General features: G+C 35.5%; 1 protein-coding gene across 1 annotated transcript in view; it reads left to right on the top strand.

The window, feature by feature from the left end:
• Positions 1-19,850, top strand: part of LOC121419129 (RAC-gamma serine/threonine-protein kinase-like) — a 103,258-nt gene that overhangs the window by 51,875 nt on the left and 31,533 nt on the right. The window lies entirely within an intron of this gene.

Here is a 19,850-nt window from a genome sequence, read left to right as displayed (position 1 = left end):
AATGTCAAAGGTCATGTAAGGTCAATGAACTTTGGCCATGTTGGGGTTTTTTGTTGAATAACCATAATATCTCTGTAAGTTTATTGGTCTAGTTCATAAAAAGTGGACATAAGAGTAACCATGTATCACTGAACATCTTGTGCGAGTTAGAGTAGTATTCAAAGTCAGCACTGCTGCTATATTGAACCGCGTGATGCAGGTGAGACGGCCAGAGGCATTCCACTTGTTACAATATTTGTCTATATGATATGAGACCACTGGCTGTCCTTGTTACTCGTTACATTGTACTACTTAACCATTAAAACCATTTGATAGAAACCAAATTAAATACATGTAAGTAAGTAATATTGATGAACTGTGGACTTTTAGCCTATGGCAGCCATTTTGGGCGCCAAGGTTAAGTTTTTCAAATGTTGTCATAACTTCAAAATTATATGGACAAATTTCATAAAACTTAGGCATAAGGGTAATAGTGTATCACTGAAGATTCTGCTTGAGTTTCAGGTTACATGATTGAAGTCAAAGGTCACATAGGGTCAATGAACTTTGGCCATATTGGGGTTATTTGAGGAATTGTTATCATAACTTTGAAAGTTTATGGATCTTGTTCATGAAACTTGGACATAAGAGCAACCGTATTCATGTATCCCTGAATATCATGTGCCAGTTTCAGGTCACATGACCAAGGTCAAAGGTCACTTAGGTTCAATGAACTTTGGCCATGTTGGGGTTATTTGAGGAATTGTCATCATAACTTTGAAATTTTATGGATCTAGTTCATGAAACTTGTGAACAGAAAAGCAATCAAGTACCCTTGAACATCCTGTGCGAGTTTCAGGTCACATGACTAAGGTCAAAGATCATTAAGGGTTAACAAACATTGATAATGTTGGGGGTATTTGTGGAACTGTCACAACTTTAGAAGTTTATGGATCTAGTTCATGAAACTTGGACATAAGAGAAGCAATGTATTCCTGAATACCCTGTGCATATTTCAGGAAAATGGCCAAGATCAAAGGTCATTTAAAGGTCAATGAACTCTGGCCTCGTGGGAGTAACTACATATAGGTGGTTTGGATCAAAATTGATAAAACAACTGTTTTCAACTCGCCGTACGGCCGCCGTAGAGCAAATGTGACCAAAGTATGAGGTTGAAAAAATTCAGGACATGTAGTACCTTATGGTTTGAGCATCCTTAGCGATTTTGAAAAAGGAAAATAAAGTGCAATTTAAAAAATGAAATACCTGGAAACATTCTATTCCATTTGATACATTGTTTCTAAGCACTATATACTACTATCCTGGCTTTAGCTCGGCTACCCTGATCGGCAGCTCAAGCATTCAAGGAATTTCTTTATACCTGGTACTAGTGGTACCCATATACTACACCTGGGTGAAGAGTGGCAAATGTAGACCATGCCTTGCCAAAGGACGCAAGTGCTGTGGTGATGATAAGAACTTGCATGTGTACTACAAACCTCTCAAATATTTTCTTATTCCTCAATATGTTATTATCACAAGATATGCAGCCCCGATGATAGAAATGACTTTGAAAAGTGTTCCTATTTTACATATTTTGTTCTTCTTTCTTGGTTGTCAGGGTAAGAAGAAATATTTCATGTATTTCTCTATTAGTGGTTTATTGAAGAAGATAAAAACCTGATAACAAGCAAAAGCCATACAGATACTATTCGTTTTGGAAAACATATTGAGTGATGACTTAATCACATATGTAAGTGAACAAAAATATTGAAAGCAATGTCTGAAAAACAAATTATTTTTTACAAAGCAAACAAATTATGTAATAATTTTGAGGTCATTGATGAAGTAAAGAAATGAAATTACAAGTCCTCAATCATTTTTGTCCCACCCACCAGAGGTGAAGGTGAGACTCACGGATCCAAATGTTGTCCGTCCGTCACAAACATTATGACACATAACTCCGCAACCGTAAGTCACTTTTTGACCAAACTTGGATTGTAGATGTACATGTAATAGGGGACCTGCATGTTATGCTGCAGTCAAGAGGTCACATGTAAAGGTCATTTTTAGGTCAACATTAAAGTTTACATGCAAGACTCTTATGACTAGAGAGATTTCGATTGTCTGCGACTGCAACGTATTCCTAGTTCACTAGAAGTGGTGACACCGCTCGTTCAGTATCACGTTCGTACATTGATGAAAACAGTTTCGATTTAAGTCGACATACCCGTACCACGCCACAGCATATACCAGCGTGATAGCGAGCGGGCCGTGGGCCGATGCTTGGCCGGAGAATCAGGCGTAGCATCACGCTACGAACCAGTGGGGCGACTGTGGGTGCAACATTTGCACTCTTGCGCAAAAAGCCGAAAAACACGGTTTGGAAATAAAACATAAATTACCTATCGGATATATGTAGTGTCTGAAAACAGGACACGCTAAATGTAATGGAAAAGCTGGTAACAAGCAGTAATTTGCAGTTTACCAGCCCTGCTGAATCAACGAAACTCGAGTGTTCATGCGGTTTCATTCATCTTTGCCAAGCTGGGATGACGTCATCATGTACGAACTAGCGCTCGTTCGAGCACTATGACACCGAACGTCAAAACCCTCAAATACGAGTCACAGATTTGGTCAGTGGACGAGAAGGCTCGTCACAGATTACTTCGCGCATGCGCAGTGCTCCCAAAATTCCTTAATCTCGTACGTCCACATGGCACGTCACAGAAAACGTAAGGTCTCATGAATAATAAGTCTGCAACTGTAAGTCACTTTTCAAACAAACTTGGATGGTAGATGCACTTAGGGAAAGGTCATTTTCAGGTAAACGTTAAAGTTTACATGCAAGATTCTTATGACACATAACTCTGCAACCTTAAGTTACTTTTCAATAAAACTTGGATGGAAGATGTACTTAGGGTACCTGCATGTAATGCTGCAGTCGGGAGGTCACATGAAAGGTCATTTTTAGGTCAACATTAAAGTTTACATGCAAGACTCTCTTATGACACATAACTCCACATCAGTATTCAATTTCAAATCAAACCTTGTGTTCGGAGGTCACATGGTAAGGTAAAATGTCATCTTGAGGTCAACATTAAAGTTTACATGCAAGACTCTTATGACACATAACTCCGCATCTGTAAGTCAATTTCGAATCAAACTTGGGTTGTAGCTGTACTTAGGAGACATGCATTGTGTTCGGAGGTCACACGGTAAGTTCAAATGTCATTTTGAGGTCAACATTAAAGTTTACAGGGAAGACTCTTATGACAAATGTTATTCCATCCCAATTATTTCACAATGAACTTTTGATACAATTCTGTTGCGTGCCCTTGCAAATCACAATATTTCTGGTCATTTTCACAAGTGGGCGAGACACATCATTGCTTATGCCTTGTTTGTTTTGTTTTCTATGTCAATGTATGTTGACTGTAACATGTCTATAATTCAATTTAATGACTTTGATAATTACTTGTCTCATTCACCTTTGTAACAGAAACAAAAAAGGAAAACTGCCTGTTAAAGAGCTAATTTTACGCTGTAAATTCAAATGATATTTTTTGAATGTCATCAATGTAGTCATGTTAATTACAATATGCATGTACATGCTCATCCTATTAAGAGGTATAGAGCATTTTGCATTGCAATTTGCATGCAATCTCTGAGGAGCAGGGCACACAAATAGACGCAAACAAGCACCACAGCGTAATATGCATGCATGCATGTATCCATGCATGCATACATACATTGATGTACTACCCCTGTCAATCCAGGCATCCAGTTGGGCATGATTCAGCCCCTCCATACCAGGCAAAGGATCTTCCTGTTTACAACAGTCTGCCAAAGTAGAGGCTATTTTAAGAATCCAGATGCTGAGTAATTGTACTATTTGAACAGTTAAGCATATCCTACCCTGGTTTGTCCTCCACATGCTAAACCTGTTTCTCTCTCCTTGTGAGCATGATTTTTTCTTTCCTTCTGTTCAACTCTATCTTATTTTCTACAATATTGTATCTATTTTGCTTTATGATAATATTTTCCTACAATGAGTACATAAATGGGCATGACTTTTTCTTTTACTTCTCCACAATTATTTTACCCTTAATTCCTTCTCTCGCCTTTCTGACATGATTTTGGTCGTACTACCCAGCAGCTCAAGTATTGCGAGCAAAATTTTGGCTTTGCTTCTGGGTAGCTTAATTTTTATTTACTTTAATATTGTCTCATCTTTACTGTTGAAAAAGAAAAAAAATTGTTACATTCTCCTCTGTCTCCTCCTTTGTCCTTTGTTCTTTCATTCTCCTTGCAGACATAATTTTAGTCTTTCGATCAGCTAACTCGTGTATGAATTGGAACAAAATTTTGGTTGTGCTGGCAGGTCTATTGTATTCTCTTCAATATTGTTTTTTGTCTTTACTTTATTATGAAATCAGAAATGATGATATTCTCCTTTGTCTTCTGCTCCACTCCATTATCCCTTGTTTTCTCATTCTCCTTGCGGATGTACTTGCAAATATAATTTTGACCTTGCTTCCAGGCAAATCAAGTATTCTCTTCATTTGTTTCAATCGTATTTATCTAATCAATTCATAGATCTATATGTCCTCATCACACTTTATCCCTTTACATGTATGTCTCCTTTTTATAATATTACCTTGCTACTAGGGAAGCAGTATTCCCTTCAATAATTTGTTTGTCACAATCATCTTTACTGGTGAAAAATATGTTTGTGTTCTTCCTTGTTATCTCGACTGTTTTATCCCTTATTGTTTCTTTCTCCCTTCGACATAATTTTAGCCTTGCTCCTGGGCAGCTCACTTGTGTATTTTATCATTTCATTTATTTGATCAACAAAGATGATAATAAAATGAATGAACATTGAAGTACCTTTTCTCTAGTCTTACCCTTCTCTTAATTCTCTCTTATCATGTGATGTCTCCTGCTGATAACTTAATTCATTATTATTCATTATTTTGTTTTTTTTAATATCTAACATGTCTTTAATTTATACAAAATTCATTTAGACCATTTAATGAACTTGTGTTTCCTTGAACTAGGGATTGTAAGGCCAAGTAAAAAAAAAATAGTCAATTGTCTTTGCACGCATCTATTTTGTCTGCAAAATTGATTTTTTTTTTTTGCTATTTACTATTTTTAAAAATTGGCTCTAAAAATAGCAAAAAGTGTTGTTTCTAATCCCCGCTGCATCCCCTTTTGATTGCTGCATCAATTTTCTTGATATTTAGCATTTTTACTGCCGCTGAAAAGCAGAAAAAATGCACAGGAGCGACGAGCGATTTCCTTTAATAAAGGGATGGTCCAGGCTGGAAATATCTATATCTCAATTAATAGAGTAAAATTCACAGACCAAAATGCTGAAATTTTGATCAAAATCGGATATTTAATGAATTGTAAAGATTTTCATTATGCCGGTGAAACAGTTCTAGGCATGACATTATGAATATGTTCTTTTGTATTTTATTATAGGAAATTAGGTTTATTCAAATATTTTCTACCAAGAAGTAAAACAATTGGATTGACAACTGATTAAGTGCATTAGTTATTTATTGCTGTAACTTATTTCATCATCATGGAGACACATCATGATTTCATGTAGAAAATGGAAAGTGGAGATGTGTGACATCATCAGCCCACTTAATGAATATTCATGACGATGTGCATATAACCGTTTTCACAAAAAATTGATAAGCTTTAAAATTCAATATCTTTGTTATTTATTATCCGATTTTGATGAAATTTTCTGCATTTTGCTCTGTGAATTGTACTCTTTTTATTTAGATATATTTTCAGCCCAGACCATCCCTTTAATTTCGCTCTCATCTGCTCTTGGATCGCTCTCGCAACTGCAAAAAAAAAAATTAAAAAGTATGTAACTTCGATAAAGAAAAATTTATAGTTTTTTTTTTGTTATTGGTCATTTTGAAGATACGATCCTAAATTTGCAAGAAAATGAAGTTTGGGAACTCAGAACAATATCACAGATTTCTTAATTTTTAGTGCATTTGTCTCTTACTTTGGGAGTATGGCACATATGCCATAATTTTAAGGACGTAATTTGGATTTCAATTGGGATTTCTGGTTAGTGAAAGTGTCTGTGTACTGTATGTGCTCAGTGTGTGTTGCGGTGATTGACTGTGCTGGTGTAACATGTGAAATGTTACTTTTCTGGCGAGTTTACTCTGTTAGCTATCAAGCGGCATGCATCGAATATTAAAATGATATTTTTTCAAGTGAGTTATTATCAAGAAATTGAGAAGTATAAAAAGGATTCCTGTAAGTACCAACTCTGTTCAAATTTGATTAACTTCATCCTTCTTCAAGCTATACAATTTAATGTTAATACTTGAAATAGATCTAGATCTACAAACAATAAACATTAAGGCCCATATTCTGAATTCGGGTTTAACTTAACCTCGGGTTTAAAGTTGTGGTTTAAGTACGGACAGCCAATTGTTACATAAATCACTAACAGTAGAGATATCATAATTCAGCTCAATTGGCTCCCAAATCATTCATAATTGTCTAGGAAGTATAAATAAATGATTGTCTTCACCATCAATGAATCAGGAAAGAGCACATTAAACATAAGAAACATGCAACTTAATAAAATTTTTGATACTTTTGGCTTCCCATAGTTAAACCACAACTTTAAACCTGAGTTTAAGTTAAACCTGACTTCAGAATATGGGCCTAAGTGAACAATTAACAATACATTATATAATCATTTAACAATTATAATAACAATAAAGAACAAATAAATAACAATTAAATAAACAATGTTAAATATAATTTACTCAAATTTGTAAACAAACAGGACGAACTGCGAACTGAAACCATGCCTAAATCAGCTATAGAAAACTGAAAATGGCTCTGGTAATATGAGAGAAATTGCTCTCTATTTTTTTTAAAATGCCCCCCCCCCCCTCCAAAAAAAAAGTATTTTCCCCCTTACATGTCTGATTTGAAATATTTTTTAATGTGTTGAAAAGGTTTATTGCCAAGTTGACATCTCTTGAATTTGAATTTATTAACAAACTTCATTCACTTGGCATGAACATTTCGTTTTACAATATGTTCAGATAATACAAAAATGTATATCCCATACATCAGTAATACATCAATAAATCTATTGCATAAAATATTTTCCATAAACTTCCAATTAATTCAAAGAAATATATATACACATGCTTATATATGTATTCATTTATTATTAATAATGAGCATGAGTCACCTAAATTGAGTCTGACAATTGTAAGGACCTTCCACATCTCTGTAAAAAAACCTGGCCGAGAAACTATCTTCTTTTTTTAATAGTAGAATAGCAAATAGTAAGGACCTCCATCGTCACTGCTCTAAAAAAAAACCTGGACGATCAACTACTTTCTTTTTTTACTTGGTCTAATTATGATTGAATCAGCTGCTGAAGCAGTGAGTTTGATTTTCAATTTTTAACAAATTAAGATGCTAGATTGATGCCATACTAAAGGACACTTTGGTATTCGAGCAATACAAAAAAAATGCTTGATGTCTTAAAAAAACTAGATTACGAGACTACTTTGGAGAGATAAAAGAAACCTAAACTTTTTTTTTTAAAAAGCCCTTTTAGCTCAACACATTTTATACTGGCACAGACTGCAAATCCCAAATGATGGCATTCCGTGTACATGTACATCTTATGATGATGTGAATGTACTACATAATGTAAGGGAACTGGACTGCATGGATTGGCCTCAAAATGGATTTCTTGGTGCTAATGCACATACAAATACTGGAACTGAATGGTTTTCACATCAAGTTAAACATTTTCCTGTAATATTAACCCTCTTCCATATCCTCCTACATGAAAACTATCAGAAAAATGAAGAATATTCACCTCTTTCCCAACTCTGATTTGAACTTACCTCGGTAAATATTGTAGTCCCTCATGTAGACTTCCATGGTGTTGCCATGAAAATCTACATGCGCATAAATAGAGATTAAAAGAAGATGATATATTCATGACTTGCCACATTGGCAGAGATCCACAGTGGGGATGAGTAATGTAGCGCGATTTTTTGCTCTCCTTATTTTTTTTTAGGAGCGCCGGCGCGATCGCGCTCCTCAAAAATGAAGGTCTGATCTAGGCCTACATGAAATATTAAAACTTTGGAGCTGTAAACCCAAATGAATGAGGGTTGGTTTCAATGACCTCTGGATGAACCCAGCATGACCTAAGTAGGAGTTACACACAACAGAAGGCAGTCACCACAGCCAACAGACTTTTTGAATTTGAGAAAACTGGGCACAGCTATGCATCTCAGAGACGCTTATCAAATTCAGGCTGATAAATTGCTATTTGTGTCTAAATTATAGTTTTTCATCCAATATTGTGGTGTCTTTTAGAAGTTTGAGGACAAATACAAGCAATCATAAACATGTTTCATCTTAGTTTGATTTTTTTTTAATTAGCTGCTCACAAAGTTAAACAATCCCTTTAACCTGAAAAGTGAAAAATTATCATGAATATACCCATGATGTGAACTAGGTAATATTTGGTTCTTCAGACAGAGCAACGGTTGGGCCAGCTCCCGGAGATTGTCAAACTTTTGTCCCTTCTTTTCATTAATTCTTTTATTATAAACAGAGAATCCCATGAATAGGCTCCAAGTGATGCCCAACTCTTTTGACACCAGTTAATTAGCTAATCTTTATAATCTGAACAGGGTATTATTGCTCATCATTGGAGAAGAGGGAGGGGGACTAACCAGTGAATCAGCTCCGAGAGATGAGGGACAAGACCTTCCTGTTTACTACATTCTGTCTGCCTCCAGTCTGACATTTCCCCCTCCTCAATCTCTGTCCCCATTTCTATCCAAAGTTCCCTCAACCTGGTACCAAGTTACATACTAGTAAAGGTAATTTCTGATGAATATAAAGACGTTCCGTGGATATGAATAGACTCTTCAGAGGGTGTTGTGAATTTATACACTAGGTGCTAGTATTAATCAAAGCAACAGACTTCACTTTCCAAGGAGAAGTGGTGTTATAGTATACTGTAGCTCCTCCATACAGTGAGTTTTACTCTCAGGAATATTGTTCACAGTAATAGACAATAGAATAATTTATTTCAAGAATATGATATTTAAAATACCCAGTCTTCGGTTCGGTGGTTCAAAATTACAATTTTTCTTTCTTTTATTAAAATCTAAAGACTTTCTTGTCCATCACTTTTAATGATATCAAGGCATTGTTTCTTGAGAGATTTCAAAAGCAAGTCAAATTTGTCAATGGTCATCAGAATACATGTCTAGTCAAAGCAGTGCAATTAAGCTTTTATCATGACATCTTCTATTAAAGTCATTCCCTTGCATTAAAACCTTGTATAATTATTCTACCTGTCAGAGTTTCTCAAATTGCCACTGGGACATGAAGTCCATTAGATCCTTTCTTTGAACTTCACATGACGGCACTCAACTCTTAAAAAATGGCTGATTTTCATCCGAACTGTTGTATCTGTCAGTCTGCGGATAAAGTATACCTTTAGTCTCTTCCCGAAAATGCTAAGAGCAATTCTGATTTTTAATCTGGTGGAAGGTCTTGTTTATTACTTTTCAATATTAGAAATGTAATATTTTCATTACAAGGATCCAGTAAAATAAAGTTTTGTGTTTCTACACATTGACTTGGCCAAAATAGGAAAAATAATATGTTTCAGATATCCATGAACTTCTAATATGCAGTAAACATGTAGGTTTATATTTAAAGTTTTATCAGCAGTATTGTGTTATTAATCATGGCATTTTGTACAAAAAAAAGGAAAATGATGCTGCAATTTCTCCCTTGATTTCTATTTTCAAGTGAAGAATAAAGACACAGCTTTTAAGAAATGAATGGTAAACTTCCTTGACAGGAATAAATATTGTGGTGAGTTTGGCAAATACAGGCAAGATTTAGGCTCATTTTTAATTGATATTACAATACATTTTGCACTGATGTATGATACTGTGTATCACAATATGAAGGTTCAGATGATTCACAATGATAAATTTGGACATTGTCTTACTCTTGAGTCTCTTACAGTCTTACAATGTATGATTTTTCATTGTCTCTTTATTGTTTTTAAATATGAACATATTACTTTAAGAGCTTTTGTTTCATATTAAGTTTTACAGACATACCTTTTTTTCAGATATATAGGTATGGGGTATGAAAATTATGTGATACATCCAAAGTCTTGATTGTTGCTGATAGATTTGCATTTTTTTTCTTTGAGGGGGGGGAGTCATGTGGCTGTAAGAAAAATTATTATGCTTTCGCTGTTTAACCACTTTGATATTGATGAAGGAGATAGAGCTCGAGGGAAGTTATCTGTGAAGAGCATTGCTCCCACCTGTCGGACATTTTCTACATTACTCATCCCCACTGTGGATCTCTGCCAATGTGGCAAGTCATGAATATATCATCTTCTTTTAATCTCTATTTATGCGCATGATACAGCATATTTTCTTGGTATGGTCTTGAACTTGTTTTTCCCCCATCTCATGTATGTATTCAAATCTGTTTGTAAATGTTTTAGTAGAGGTGATGGATGAAGGGATGCAGGGAATCTTCTTAAGGTGGATTGGAATATAAATATAAATTGGTTGAAGAAAAACAATTCATGCATCTGCTACATGTAGCATACATGTAGTCACACATGGCATAATTCTGTTTTTGTTTTTTAAGGAAGCATATTTTTCACAAGATATAGCAACAACACAAAGACATAGATTTTTCCCCCTTTTTAACATGTGCAATGTGCTATATGATGAGACTTCTGAAAAAAATATTTGTTACATGAAATGAAAATGCATTGGCCTTTGTAAAAACAAAATGTATTTATCCTAAGAAGGATTGTGCAGGAAAGTCATTGAATATTACTCATTTCTGTTATCAATTATAACAATTACTCTCATGATCTCATCAGAAGTTTTTTTTTAGTTTTATGCATTTTGGTCCAGGTATTTTTTTTGGGCCTATTTATTTTTTAATCCAATATCCAACATTAATTACAATTCTGTTTGATCATTTTTCATTATCTATACTTATCAGTAATGTTATTTCCTTATATGATCAGCTCCAACCTATTGATGCAATCGATGTTGATTGCTTCCAATGTATTATGATTATATTGGTTGTACGTGTTTAAATTTTCATATACATGCAAGCCCTGTTGATTTTATATTTCATTGATTTATCAATTTCATTTATTTCATTTTTCATTGTCTTAAATTTTGATTTGCTCATGCAGAAGCAATCAAGAAATTATTTTGTCTAAAAGAAGAAAAAAAAATAGAAAATGAGGAAGGGAAATTAATTAATGATACTATAATATACAATGTACAGCTACATATTCTATGCAGAGTTACTCAGAGAAGCTTTGTACATGCACGTGCCTGTGCGTAACAGAAATTTCACTATTAATATACTATTGACAAAAAACTTGGATGGCAGAAAGCTTGTTTTCAAATACTGGAATATTGAAACAAAAAATTATAATTGTCATTAAATAGATTTCTCTCATGCATTGCTGACCTCAATATATAGCAAACAAGAACCCCTCTTGTTTCCCCACAGGGCATTGACCGAAGTAATCTGTGCTACATGTATGAATTATCATCGGTTACAAAACAGCAGAGTTGTTTACAAAGATGAAGCCTAAAGTATTGCATATCAATTCATTATGTCAACTGCGCGACGCAGCGAGCTGTGTGTCTGGTTTTACCCTAGAGGGTTGCCCCTGTTTTAGCACGCACTTATTTGTCTTGTCATACGGGGTGTTTTCATTGATGTTTTGTCATAGGATTGCAGGTAGTTGCGAGCTTGCATAAGCGCTTATTTTTTTTTATAAATGTGTTACGATACAGTGCTATTTTTGTTTGGTAGGAGGTGCATTTCTATTCAACCATCACAGAAAATTCAGGATTGTACTTTCTTAAAGCAAATCTGATGTCAGTTTTGTATTTTTGCCCAATTTTAGTGATCAACATTGTTGATTTTCTTCATTTATTATTATTACTTCTTGTTATATTATTTGAATTACAAATTTGACCTAATATCCTTCCAGGTTATGAATATCATATTTCTTTTCAAAAGCTGACATTTAATTTTGGGAGGCTGTTATTTTTTGCTGTAGGGGTTTCTTTTAATTTTTGTTTCTTGAGGTATTATTCATTTCATCTGAGAAAGAATTAAGAATTTGCAAGTACCTACACTGTGGTTCCAAATGTTGTGTGAAACATGTGACTCCACTGAAAGCATTCCCATAGCAACAAGACCACTATACAGTTCAGAAGATTGTGTTGAGGATGCTAACGAATCTATCTTATAAACTGGTTTCTAAAACTGGTTGAAGGGTAACCAGTTCAAGAAAGTATGCTGAGAGAATGGGTTCATTTATTAGGTAGAGTCTAATTGGACCATAGACTATAATTAATTAAAATTGATAATTGGTATCAGTGCTACTTGTGAAAAGTTATTTCATTATTTCAATGAAACACATTTACAATAAGAATTACCATCATTATTTACAAAAAAAAAACTTTTGCAATGAATTAATGTAGATCATCATGTGCATTCGTAGGTTTAGGCTGCATTTAAAAGACTTTTTTGCCCGTGTAGAATCAGTTTCAGGAAAATGTTAATTTCAAACCACGATTGTGTTTAAAGGGGGTACTTTAGGCTGAACATAATATGATTTGAACAGATAAAGAAAAATCAGACAAACACAGCACTGGAAATTTCATCAAAATCGGACAAGGAATAACAAAGTTACAACATTTTAAAGATTTGCATTATTTTGGTGAAAAAGTTCTGTGCATTTCTTCATAAGTATTTAATGAGCGAACTGATGTCATATCCCCACTGGATCTTTTCACAAAATGTTGCTTAACTTTAGAATGCAATAACTTTGTTATTTGTTGTTGGATTTTGATGAAATTTTTCAGCATTTTTCTAGGGAAATTTTACTCCATTTGATTAGATAAAATTATTTTCAGCCTGGAGTACCCCCTTTATTGAATTTTCATTGGTTGAAATAATGTACAAAAATGCTGAAAAGGATGCAGTTTGAAAGATGATTCAGCAGAATGAAAGACAAAATGCTTTCTCTATCATGATTCAACAATTGGCCTGGTTTGGACCCATACTTCCTAGTTCAAACCCACTGATCTACACTCTTTCACAGTTATCATTTTTTGTCTCACCTGAATAGGCGCTGCTTTTCCGATGGCAGCAGCAGCGTCAACATCAAATCTTAACCGTAGGTTAAGTTTTTTGTCTCGCCTGCATAGCAGAGTGAGACTATGGGTGCTGATTTTCCGACGGCGGCGTCAACATCAAATCTTAACCAAAGGTTAAGTTTTTGAAATGACAGCATAACTATAGTATATAGACCTAGTCCATGAAACTTGGACATAAGGTTAATCAAGTATTACTGAACATTCTACCTGAGTTTCAAGTCACTCTACCAAGGTCAAAGGTCATTTAGGGTCAATGAACTGAGACAATGTTGTGGGAGTCAATATTAAGGTCTTGACCTAATGTTAAGGTTTTGAAATGTCATCATAACTTAGAAAGTAAATGGACCTAGTTCATGAAACTTGGCCATAAGGGTAATCAAATATTACTGAACATCCTGCCTGAGTTTCAAGTCACATGACCAAGGTCAAAGGTCATTTAAAGTCAATGAACTTTGACCATTTGGGGGGTATTTGTTGAACTAACATCATAACTCTGAAATTGTATTGGTCTAGTTCATTAAACTTGGACATAAGAGTAATCAAGTATCACTGATCATCCTGTGCAAGTTTCAGGTTACATGACCAAGGTCAAAGGTCATTAAGGTCAATGAACTTTGGCCATGTTGGAAAAAATTATTAAATTGCTGTTATACTTTCAAATTTTATGGATATACTAGTAGTTTATAAATTGTGGACACATATCACTGACAAGTCTTAGGTCATATAATCAAGGTCAAATGTCATTTAGGGTCAATAAACGTAGCATTGTATCATATGAATGGTGTGTTTTTTTGTGAATAATATTTCATAGTAGTTTTCAAGGTCAGCACTGCTACTATATTGAATTGCGTAAAGCAGGTGAGACTGCCAGAGGCGCTCCACTTGTTGTCCATAGGCGCAGCTTTTCCGACAGCGGCAGCGTCGTCAACATGAAATCTTAACCCAAGGTTAAGTTATTGAAATGTCATCATAACTTTAGAAAGTATATGGACCTAGTTCATGAAACTGGGACATAAGTGTAATAAAGTATTACTGAACATCCTGTTTGAGTTTCAGGTCACATGACTAAGGTCAAAAGCCATTTAGGATCAATGGATTTAGACCATGTTGGGGAAATTAACAGCAAAATCTTAAGTTGAGTGCAGCACAATGTTGGTATACTTATGGCTGAATGAAAACATGCCATGGCTGGGATTCGAACCCATGTCCCTCAGATTGAGAGACAAGAGTCATAACCACTAGACCACGGTATCCGTATCATACTTCCAGGTTCCAGTACCAGCCCATTTCCACGGTCACATGTCTATGCTTGTGCAGTTGTGTTGGGTGTTTTGACCAGCCTAAATCGTTTTGACAACGACAAGAAGCTAACAGCAACCTCAATCTTGGCATTTGGAAAAAAAAAACTTGCTTTCTACTTTTATGGACCTGCATGCATTCTAGTAGGATCCTTGATCCTATCAATATAAAGATTTTTTGCTGTCATGTCATGTCTGTAGGTCTTGTCATGGAGCCATGTGCTTGCTAAATAGAGTTGGAATCAAATGGAACATGATTTTCATCCAATCATAAAGGCACATTTGGATTTTCATTTTAAAAACAACTCTTTATAAACAAGAGGCCAAAGATTAAGATTTCAATTGGCTAATATGTTGATCTTGATGGGGTATAGTGAAAAGCATTTTTTCACATTTTCAGTGTTTCCCAATACAAAGTCGTGGCGCTATGTCAATGTATGGGTCAGTTTCAGAAGGCAAAGTAGTGTCATTAGGTGGTTTCAAACCGCCTCGATCACAAGAATCCCCGTTAAATTACGAGAACTTTTTAAGGCTAGAAAATACCCGTTAATTATTCCTGCATTCACACCGCTCCGAAACACATCCTTCGGGATAAGTTCCCGAAGTTACGAGCATGCGCAGTGTGGTCTGATAAGCAGGCAAGGCGGGAGATTCAAAATCACTAGCCCAGCAGCCACCCACGCCGCCGCGCCCAACGACACGCTGGGATAAAAGTTCCCGTAATTTGCTTTCACATCGCCAAAATACCTGCGACCTTGGAAAAATCCCCACGAAAGTTCTCGTAATTTCGCCAAGTACCTACTATTTAGCGGGTATTTTCTTTCGGGGATATTACGCGTAGTTTGCTTTCACATTACCAAAATACCTGGTATTTTCTGATCGGGGTAAATTTCCCGATCAGAGAATACCTGGAACTGGCGAACTTCGAGGCGGTCTGAAACCACCTACTGCTACCTGTGAAGCCCCAGATGTTTACGGAACCCTAGTTTTTGTGGGGTTTTTTTTATAAAGGGGAAGTGAACTTGTCCTCACAATGACCTATGCACCTGACATTGCAGAGTTCAACAGGGAGACAGTGTGTAAGCAATGACATCATTGGCATGCAGGTCCCGCAAGAAAGAAGGGGGTAATATAGTAGAAGAGAGTGAAAGGAGAAAGAGAGGGAGGGAGAAAGAAAGACAAGGGGAAAGAGCAAGATAAAGGGAGAGGGGAGAGAGTAGGAGGGGTGAAGGAAGAAGGATTGAAATTTGGGCACAACTGAGTGCAAAATAAATAAAAAATAACCCGGAGGAATGTTGAGGAAGGTGAACTATACTGATGTACACAGATGTGATATGAGAAAATATGTTTTGGAACTATTTGTGCTGTATTGCAATACTGCTCAAAATCATGATAGAATTGATGCACAAATCTCTTCAAAGGTTTACGTCCATTTTAGGGCCAGGAGCTATAAAGAGTTATTATTTTTTTAAAGCATTTTCCCAATTTGTTTTGATATAGTTCTCTTCTTATGACAGCATGCGTATATAGGCTAGCTCATTTGATTCGGACTTTGCTGGTATTTAGGTTATTTGTTAATGTTAGGATAAGATTAAGCTATCGCTTCTAATGGAAATTAACTTCTATTTTTTCCTTGTGAACACAAACTGTTCATATTAAAATGAAGGCTGGCTGTTTTTAGGTATTGATTGAACCAATTTATTCTTCACATTATGCTTTGGAATATCAAACTCATTTAGAAAATTTTATAAATGCTTTAAAGTAAGCTGGTAAAATAGATTCCCTTTTCAAATCATGCCATTCATAAAATGTAGTGATTTGTCAATGAAAATATTTAAGCAATTGCTATCTGCACACAATCTGCATGTTTATTGGATTTTTAAAATATTGTAAGATTGCCAGTCAATACAAAACCATAAATTGAGTATGGGGGGGGGGGGGGTGGCAAACAATGATTATGTTAATTCTTTCAGGGTTTGAAGAGCATATTATGCAACCATTTCCATTATTTAATTTGTTTTTTCATGTGATATTTTTATTAGAAAAGTGCTTGTAAACATGTACTTCATAATGACATGTTTGCTGGATAATCAGACATCAGATCTGTAAGAACAGCATGATGAGACAGATGTTATCATTGAGTGTTGTGTTGTTTTATTCAACATCCAATTAAAAAGCAAGGTATCTTGACCATGTTTCACAAAGCTTAGTAAATAGATCATACCAGTTAAGTCAAACAATTCAAATTGATTGAAAGGTCATTTTGTGCAATTGTACAAACCAAGTGTTTACTCAATTTTTGATATAGTTCTAGGTGAAATTCATGTTAAGGGCTGGGTCATTGCTCTATGATTCTTAAGACACTGTTTAACCACATTAATTTCTTCTATTTTACTATTGATTTTTCCAGTACTAAACTTGCTATTACAGGCTGCTAAATGTCTGTGAATTTTCATTTGATTTGAATAATGTGCAGTATGTCATGTGACCAATGTTTTCTCTCTTTCTATATAATTGGTTTGTTTGTGGTTATGATACTCGTCAATCAAAGTAATTAACTTTCCTGTTATCATACCATCAGCAAAGCTTGTTTTTACACTTCTGAAATGACGTGCACAAATATTTTCGCTACCGTACCTAGAACTAGTTCAAGGCTTGGAGGAAAGAGGGTGGGGTCTTTTTTCCAAATGCATGAAAGTTATAAATTAAAGAAGAGGTAATAGTTTTAATCCCAAATTGAAGTTTAGCTTTTGATTTTCAATTTTGTTATTGGATGTATTTCAGGAACTTGAAAAATAATTGGTGCTCTTTATGATATTAAGCACCAGGGGCTCATTTGGATGGGTATGACATGCAGAAACTAATTAAAAGCTATTTTAAAACCTGAACAACCACTTATTTATTCATAGGTATTCTGAAAACATCCTCTGTAATGATGATAATAATAATACTTGCTTATATAGCCATTATTGCTTTTTGTGAGTGCTGCGCACTCTTAGTGCTGTGCAATAATGTAGCATAATTACCCGGCTTTAGCAGTTCATTGTTGAAGAATATTATGATGACAAATTAATGATGTGAACAAAGCAGGGACTCAGATGGCTTTCCAAAGAAACTCATCGAAATAACTGATCTCATTGTGAATCCTTGCCTGGATTAATAATCGATCTCAATGTTACAAGGAAATAACATCCATACATTTAGAATAAATTCCTATGATGGGAAGTTGGGAACCAAGAACGATAGATTACTCTTCCTTGTTATTTGGGTTTTTTTCCATTTTATTTTTCAGGATGAGTCTATTAACCTGCACTATATAGGCTTTTATTTCCGGGATTGAGGTTGTTTGCATTTTTGAAAAATGCAGTAGGAATTATCTTTGAAACTAAAAGTCATTAGACATCTGTTGCATGTTCCCGTGTTATAAGTAATTTAATTTAAAGAAAGGGGGAAATTTATATTGACATTAGTCAATGGATCTTGTAAAGTTGTTTTTTTTTTTTAAATTAACAAGTATCCTGACAGCTCATGTTCATTTATTTAATTCACATATAGTCCGACCTCTCTTATCCGGACACGTTGGGACCAGCACCAATCCGGATAAGAGATTTATCCGGATCTGGGAGACCCAATATATAATACACGCAGCTGCTGCCTGCTCCTCCCCCAAGTAGCAGCGGTAGCTACACGTTAACTATTGTAGTGGGCGTACAGACAGTATTCACTGCAGTGTCAGTGCAAATTATAGGCGGTATTTTTATGGAAATGAAATCGATCGATGGCATAAACTGTTGGATAATTTAACAGCTAAATGATTGAGGTATACATCAACCATACCTTGAAAGAAAGAGAATGACTCAATGAAACAATGTTTTACAATTAGATCATCACAGCGGGTACCGCAGCTTCGCAATGTCAGCCATTGTTATACTGACTGTAGGCTCAAACATGATACATGTAGATGGCGCTGTCCGTATTGAGGCCTATAGCGTTAGCTAGCGAGACGTGTTGTTTTTCCCGGGAAACAAAAAGAGAACATAATGAAATGTTTGTGCTGCGCCCTGATTTACTGGAAAAGTATCCTGCCTAAGTTCTTTCGGTGATTTGGGTGAGATATTTCACGAAATATAATGTTGTAGGTAGACTATATTGGAAAATATTTGTAATCAAAGTGAATTTGCATAAAGAATGGAGTTTAGATTGAAATCTCATTTCCTCACATACTAGATTGAATTGAAAAAAAAATCTCTTCAAGTGTGTGTCTGGATAATAGAGATCCGGATAAGGGGAGGCCGGATAAGAGAGGTCGGACTGTACTGGGGTAAGCACTAACATCTACAGTTTTTAGATCACGTGCAGTATCCTGAGACACAACCATTTTGGAAAATCACCTTGCTAGCATACCTATCTTGGTCCCGTTTCATAAAGAGTTGCAACTGTTATAACTTTGCCATTGTGGCAACTGCCATGGCAACAGGGATTGGCAGCCAATCAAAATCAAGGTTACCATGGTAATTGCCATAATGGCAAAGTTTATACAATAGTTGCAAGGCTTTATGAAACGGACCCCTAATCACCCTATCTGATCACTTCATGAAAAGCAGTCTTGTTGCTACGGGAACGCTCTCAGTAGGGTGACAGGTTTCACGCGAAAAAAGCAGCAATTGAAAAAAACAGTCACCCCCACAAATTAGGTTTGAAGGATTTTCAAGGACAATTTGAACAAATTTCACATCTTACTTAGACCCAATTCTCATTACCATCGTAAAACTAATTTAGTTGAAACTAGTTAAAAGTGTAATGAGAATGGTCGAAGCGGTTTTTGAAGTGATTTACCAAATCATTTCAGAAAACCACCTCCCGATGTAGTTTTCAAGATTGCTTTGGATCGTTAAACTGGTTTTAGGGTAAATGAGGCTACAACTGTTCTTTGGCAAGTGTGATCTTTGCATATTTTGAGCGCGTTACTCCACACACTGTGTAGATTGTCTTCCCAGGTTTCAAATTTCACGCAATACATGTCACCCCTACTGAGAGTTTTTCCATAGAAACAATGCCACTTCATGTTCTGATGATCAAATGGGAACGCTAGCAAAGCAACCTTCCACACTGGTTTCCTAAACCGGTTTCCAGAAAACTAGTTAGCTCATCCGGCCCGAAGGGCCAAATGAGCTTATGCCGTGGAGTGGCGTCCCTTGTCTGTCGGCCGTCCACAATTTCAAAATGCTACTTCTTCGCCATTTCAAGTCCGATTTCAATTCTGTTTGTTTTATATGATAGCACTAGG

The sequence above is a fragment of the Lytechinus variegatus genome, chromosome 7 (genome assembly GCF_018143015.1).
Source record: "Lytechinus variegatus isolate NC3 chromosome 7, Lvar_3.0, whole genome shotgun sequence".
Taxonomy (NCBI): domain Eukaryota; kingdom Metazoa; phylum Echinodermata; class Echinoidea; order Temnopleuroida; family Toxopneustidae; genus Lytechinus; species Lytechinus variegatus.
This window is presented reverse-complemented; position numbering and strand designations above follow the sequence as displayed.